This window comes from Arachis stenosperma, chromosome 1, assembly GCF_014773155.1.
Source record: "Arachis stenosperma cultivar V10309 chromosome 1, arast.V10309.gnm1.PFL2, whole genome shotgun sequence".
Lineage (NCBI taxonomy): Eukaryota > Viridiplantae > Streptophyta > Magnoliopsida > Fabales > Fabaceae > Arachis > Arachis stenosperma.
The window spans coordinates 54,666,743-54,673,400 of NC_080377.1; the positions used below are offsets into that span (position 1 = coordinate 54,666,743).

A 6,658-nucleotide genomic window follows, 5' to 3' on the forward strand; every position below is an offset into this window, starting at 1 on the left:
AAGAAATGAGGAATTATGATTAGGGGAGGTAGAAATATTTAAAGTGCGATTTGGAGCGCTAATCTTAAAGGTTTTAGCCCAAAATTGGACCAACGGACAAAAATAAGTGAACTGGGCCTAAGTGGGCCCAAGACCCAACATATATAAACATTAGTTATGAGCATTTCAGCTCATTTTACCCTAAAGAGAAGGGTTGGGGCGCTGAATTAAGAAGAGAGAAGAGAAGAGAGAAAACCTAACTCTCTTTGATCTTCAAATCACCATAACTTGAGCTACGGAGCTCCGATTGACGAGCCGTTTGCGGCCACGCGTCGCTCTTCTCATCCTCTACAATTCTATCTAAGTTTTGTGGTGAGTATTCCATTCATCTCTGCCCAGTTTTCGAATTTCCCCACTGTTACACGTTTTTGGGAAGTTAGTGTTGAAATCTTGTGATTTTGGGTGTTTAGGGATACTCCGACATGGATTCTAAGTGAGTTCTATTCCTACTTTATATGGGTTGAGGTAAGAAGTGCTCAAACCCTTGTGATTTGTGATTTTTATGAGCCCTAGGTTGATGTATGTATGTGATATTGGTTATGTTAGTGTATTTGGTGATTTTGATGCACAATTGGGAGATTGGTGTTGCTTGAGGAGCTTTGGTGAGGCTTGGGGCTAAGGTTGGTGGAGACTTCCAAAGAAGAGACTCAATTGATTTGGCTACAAGAGGTACGATTTAAGTTTCATTTAAGTACCGTGTCGTGTGATGAGAATTCCTAGGCTAGATGCCCCTAGGATTAAGTTTGGATTGTGTAAATGGTTGATGCTAATATGCATAGTTGGTATGTAATGTGAATTGATGATTGGGTTGAGAATTGTGTGGCCTTGTATGCTTGGTGTATTGAAAATTTGAAGTATTGGATAATGAGTATTAATTTGTGGTTTATGCATTTAAATTGTGAAATTGGGCCGGAGGCCGTAAATTTTGGGCCGGAGGCTGGAAAGAGGTAAGGGAGGTAAGTTGATGTGTGCATTGTATGATGACACAAGTGATTGGATGAATTTCATATAATGAATATGCGAATGATTGGGTTGATTGTTAAATAATGAGGTTTGAGGAGTTGAAGGGTGAAATTATGTAGATGAAGTATGTTTGGTTTTGGGTTGAGAAATATTATGTGGTCATATATGTGATTATGATTATTGATGTCTTGATGGTATGGTGATGCATGAGAGGTATATATGTTGTGATATATGCTTGAGGGATGATTAAGGTTGATTTGTGGGTGAAACCACGTGATAGTGATTATGATATTGATTATGTATAATGATGGTTGATTGGAAATAGTATTGTTGGAAATTGAGATGAGGAAGGATGTATGACATGTTATTATGTTTGTAATTTAGCCATTTGCTTGAAATGGGTAAAGATGGTTATATGATGGTTTTGCGATTCGTGGTAAAGTGTTAATGTATGAGTTGAGGAGGCTTGATGTTGATTTTGGGTATATTTTGATTGGTTTCAAAAAGGGTTGAAATTGGCATGTTTTGGTTGATTTTGAAAAGAGTTGAAAATGGCTTGTTTTGAAAATGGCATATTGTAGTTTTGTATGAAAATATGGTGTTTGGGCATACTTTGATGGGACATAACTTGGACTACGGATCTCTGTTTTGTACCAAATCTGTTTAGAAATGAAATTGGATCTGGGATGTCCATGCCGTTCGAAGAACGGGTGAAAAACGATTTAAAATGAGGAAGTTATGTCCGTTGGAAGATTGGGGTTTAAATCTGTGAATTCTGCAGTTTTTAACTTAGAAAATTTTTAGCAGAATGACCCCTTGCGCGTGGGCGCACTTGGCGCGTACGCGCCGTTCTTCCGAAAAGTGCCATCCACGCGTGCGCGTGATGTGCGCGGGCGCGCCGATTGTGCTGCACCCAATGCCCAGCCATTTTCCAGAGAGTTATGCCAGGACTGTGCCAGTGTTGTGCCTGGGGCACGAGAACACCCGCGCGTACGCGTGGTTGACGCGTGCGCGTCGATTGGCAAGTTTGTAATCCACGCGTTAGCGTGCATGACGCTTGCGCGTCGATGAGTTTTTTTAAGCCATTCGCGCGTGCGCGTGGAGTGCACGTACGCGTGGCCCTGCTTTCATGCCAAAGTTGATTTTTGAGTTCTAAGAGCCAAATCTCATACTTTTAAGCCTCCGATCTCACCCCTTATGTATTAAATCATTATGATATGCCTATCAATGAGAAAAGAGTTAGGGGATGTGGTAACTTGCGAGTGAAGCAAGGGGAAAAGTTATGATCAATGATGATCAACGATGAGTATATGAGATATGGAGGATGACGGTGGGAGTACCGTGTATGCCATGAGCCGAAGGGCTATATTTATTGATAAATGGCTGGTTCTTGATTGGACCATGAGCCGGATGGCTGAGTTATTGCCGGGTCACGGCAAAGCCATTATTTATTATGGCTGAGAATAATTGCATATATGATTAATGAATGAATGTATTTGTGATACGTGGGTAGTAGTAAGGGTGGTGGTTCGTCCCACTTGCTCCAGGTTAATGTTTGAGATTTGATAACAATGAGGATTGATAATATGAATTGAGATTGAATGAATATATGTTTAAGATACCTGGGCAGTAGCAAGGGTTGTGGCTCGTCCCACTTGCTCCGGGTAATGGTGAAAAATGTTGAATGTAAGCATGCTTGTGTTTTCTCTCTGGTTGTAAGGGTGACAGGGCACCGATACCCTCTAATGGCGACAGGGCGCAGATACCCTCTAATGGCGACAGGGCGCAGATACCCTCTAATGGCGACAGGGCGCAGATACCCTCTAATGGTGACAGGGCACATACTCCCTCTAATGATATTAATACGCAACAGAGAGACTGTGCCCGGGTTAGCTACCGGACACGTCGGGTTGGCTTGATAACCGACAGATGATATCATCAGCCATAGGGCAGGCATTCATCATTTGCATATGTTTGAATTGTTTGGGTTTGCCTATTTGTTTTGGATTTCTATATCATATATGCTATGTTACCTGATTACATGCTACTTGTTCTACTTGTACCTTATTTGTGTATTACTTGTCTGTATTGCTTGTGTTTGTACAACTGAGAGATCCCTCATGATGGTGTTGGTGGATGATGGGGGCTGTTCTTGATGAGATGAATTGATAATGCGATTGCATAATGATGATGATTTTCGAATGAGATCATTTGAGCTCCCTGGGTAGACGCAGTGATGTGATTTCACTAGCTCCAGGCGAGGGTATGATGTATTGATATAGAGTTGCTGAGGCAGAACAACTGATGATGGTTTTGCTTATGATTCTGAGTCTGATTCGTGAAAGAATCAGCGAATTGGGAAACATGTGTAACATGAACTAGATTTAGTATCCCCTTACGACAGATGCCTATTTATGGATTAGTGAGAATCTAGGCTGGATACTTGGTGAAAAGGAGTTTAGGATGCTTAGTGAGTTTTTATTGCAGTGCATTGTATTTATTTGGCACTTTTACCGTACTGGGAACCCATGGGCCCGGGGTTCTCATTCCGTATATATCTCTTGTTTTTCAGATACAGGTTCAGGTGCTCAGAAGTGAGCTGCGGTTCGTCTGAGAGACGGCGAAGATATTTATTTTCTCTACTTTGTGTTTTGCTTAGAATCTCTCCACCTTTGTTTTGAAAGGATTATATTATGTGTTGAACTCTTTTGGAACTTGCCTATAGAGGCTCTTATGTTTCCTTTGGGAGAGATTAGGATGTACTGTTGTCAACTACTTTCATACTGTACCCTAGCCGGCCTAAACTTCGCGGGTTGCGACTAGTGGCTATTACTTATGTTATATATATCTATCTGTTATCTATCTCTTAATCTCCTTTATGCCTTGTCCGTTTATCGCTTTCGGCTTCACAGTTTAACTTTTCGTTGTCGAAACGTGAGTGATACGTCTTCGCGATTTTATTTCTACTCTTTTCAGGCTTCTCGATGTAATACTCCTTTCGAAATTAACTACATTTATATATTAAAAAATCCACCTGAGAGTCGTACCACCGTAATATCATTGACTTATGACTCGAGCATAAGGATTTGAATATTAGGGTGTTACAGAACTGGCGTTGAGCGCCAGTTTACGTCATCAATTCCCGAATAAAGTATGGACTATTATATATTGCTGGAAAGCTTTGGATGTCTACTTTTAAACGCCGTTGAGAGCGCGCCATTTGGAGTTCTGTAGCCCCAGAAAATCCATTTCGAGTGCAAGGAGGTCAGATTCCAACAGCATCAGCAGTCCTTTGTCAGCCTCCTATCAGAGTTTTGCTCAAGTCCCTCAATTTTAGCCAGAAATTACCTGAAATCACAGAAAAACACACAAACTCATAGTAAAGTCCAGAAATGTGAATTTAACATAAAAACTAATGAAAACATCCCTAAAAGTAGCTTGAACTTACTAAAAACTACCTAAAAACAATGTCAAAAAGCATATAAATTATCCGCTCATCAGTAAGTCTTCTTGTTTGATCTTGATGTTTTCTTGTCTTGTGTCTTTTATTGTTTTTCATATGCATCTTTGCATTCATATTGTCTAAGCATTAAAGATTTCTAAGTTTGGTGTCTTGCATGTTTTCTTTGCATAAAATTTTTTTCAAAAATATGTTCTTGATGTTCATCATGATCTTCAAAGTGTTCTTGGTGTTCATCTTGACATTCATAGTGTTCTTGCATGCATCATTGGTTTTGATCCAAAATTTTTATGTTTTGGGTCATATTTGTGTTTTTCTCTCTCATCATTAAAAATTCAAAAATAAAAAAAAAATATCTTTTCCTTTTTTCTCTCAAAATTTCGAAAATTTGGGTTGACTTAGCCAAAAATTTTTAAAATTAGTTGTTTCTTGTAAGTCAAGTCAAATTTTCAAATTTTAAAAATCTTATCTTTTCAAAACTTTTTCAAAAATCAAATCATTTTCATTTTTTTATTTAATTTTCGAAATTTATTTTTTTTAATTATTTTTCAAAAATCTTTTTCTTAATTTTATCTTTATTTTCAAAAATTATTGATTCAAAAATTTGAAGTTCATTACTTTCTTGTTAAGAAAGGTTCAATCTTTAAATTCTAGAATCTTATATTTTAGTTTCTTGTTAGTTAAGTAATTAATTTTAATTTTAAAAACTAAATCTTTTCTAACCATATCTTTTTAATCATATCTTTTTATTTTATCTTTTATATCATATCTTTTTTTCAAAATTTTATCTTTTTTTCAAAAATTTTGATTTTAAAATATCTTTTCTAACTTCTTATCTTCTTATCTTCTTATCTTCTTATCTTTTCAAATTTGATTTTCAAATCTTTTTCAACTAACTATTTGACTTTTTGTTTGTTTCTTATCTTTTTCAAAACCACCTAACAACTTTTCTCTCTCTAATTTTCGAAAATACCTCCCTCTTTTTCAAAAATTGTTTTTTTTAATTAATTAATTGTTTTAAATTTTAATTTTAATTTTATTTCTTATCTTAATTTTCAAAAATCATTAACTCTTTTTCAAAATTGTTTTTGAAAACTTCTCCCTAATCTTATTCTATTTATTCATTAATTTACTAACACTTCTCTTCATCTCAAATCACTGACCCTATCCTTACCCTTGTGTTTGGATTCTCCTTTCTTTATCCCCTTTCTTCTTCTACTAATAATAAGGAACCTCTTTACTGTGACATAGAGGATTCCTCTTCTTTTTTTGTTCTCTTCTCCTTCATATGAGCAGGAACAAGGAAAAAGGCATTCTTGTTGAAGCTGATCCAGAACCTGAAAGGACTCTGAAGAGGAAACTAAGAGAAGCTAAATTACAACAATCCAGAGACAACCTTGCTGAAATTTTCGAACAAGAAAAGGAGATGGCAGCCAAACCCAACAACAATAATGCAAGAAGGATGCTTGGTGATTATACTACACCTACGTCCAAGTTTGATGGAAGAAGCATCTCAATTCCTGCCATTAGAGCAAACAATTTTGAGCTGAAACCTCAATTAGTTGCTCTAATGCAACAAAACTGCAAGATTCATGGACTTCCATCAAAAGATCCCTACCAGTTCTTAACTGAGTTCTTGCAGATCTGTGAGACTGTTAAGACTAATGGAGTAGATCCTGAAGTCTACAGGCTCATACTTTTTCCTTTTGCTGTAAGAGACAGAGCTAGAGCATGGTTGGACTCTCAACCTAAAGATAGCCTGGACTCCTGGGATAAGTTGGTCACGGCCTTCTTGGCTAAGTTCTTTCCTCCTCAAAAGCTGAGCAAGCTTAGAGTAGATGTTCAGACCTTCAAACAAAAAGATGGTGAATCCCTCTATGAAGCTTGGGAAAGATACAAGCAGATGACCAAAAGATGTCCTTCTGACATGTTTTCAGAATGGACCATGATAGATATATTCTATTATGGTCTATCTGAGTTCTCTAAGATGTCACTGGACCATTCTGCAGGTGGATCCATTCACCTAAAGAAAACGCCTGCAGAGGCTCAAGAACTTATTGATATGGTTGCAAATAACCAGTTCATGTACACTTCTGAGAGGAATTTCGTCAATAATGGAACACCTCAAAGGAAGGGAGTTCTTGAAATTGATGCTCTGAATGCCATTTTGGCTCAGAACAAAATGTTGACTCAGCA

At 37.4% G+C, this 6,658-nt stretch overlaps 1 non-coding gene across 1 annotated transcript; it reads right to left on the minus strand.

The window, feature by feature from the left end:
- Positions 1–6,287: 6,287 nt before the first annotated feature.
- On the minus strand, positions 6,288–6,391 carry LOC130956577 (small nucleolar RNA R71). Its single transcript, XR_009077168.1, has one exon. It is a non-coding gene; the product is annotated as a small nucleolar RNA R71 (small nucleolar RNA).
- Between the last annotated feature and the right edge of the window lie 267 nt (positions 6,392–6,658).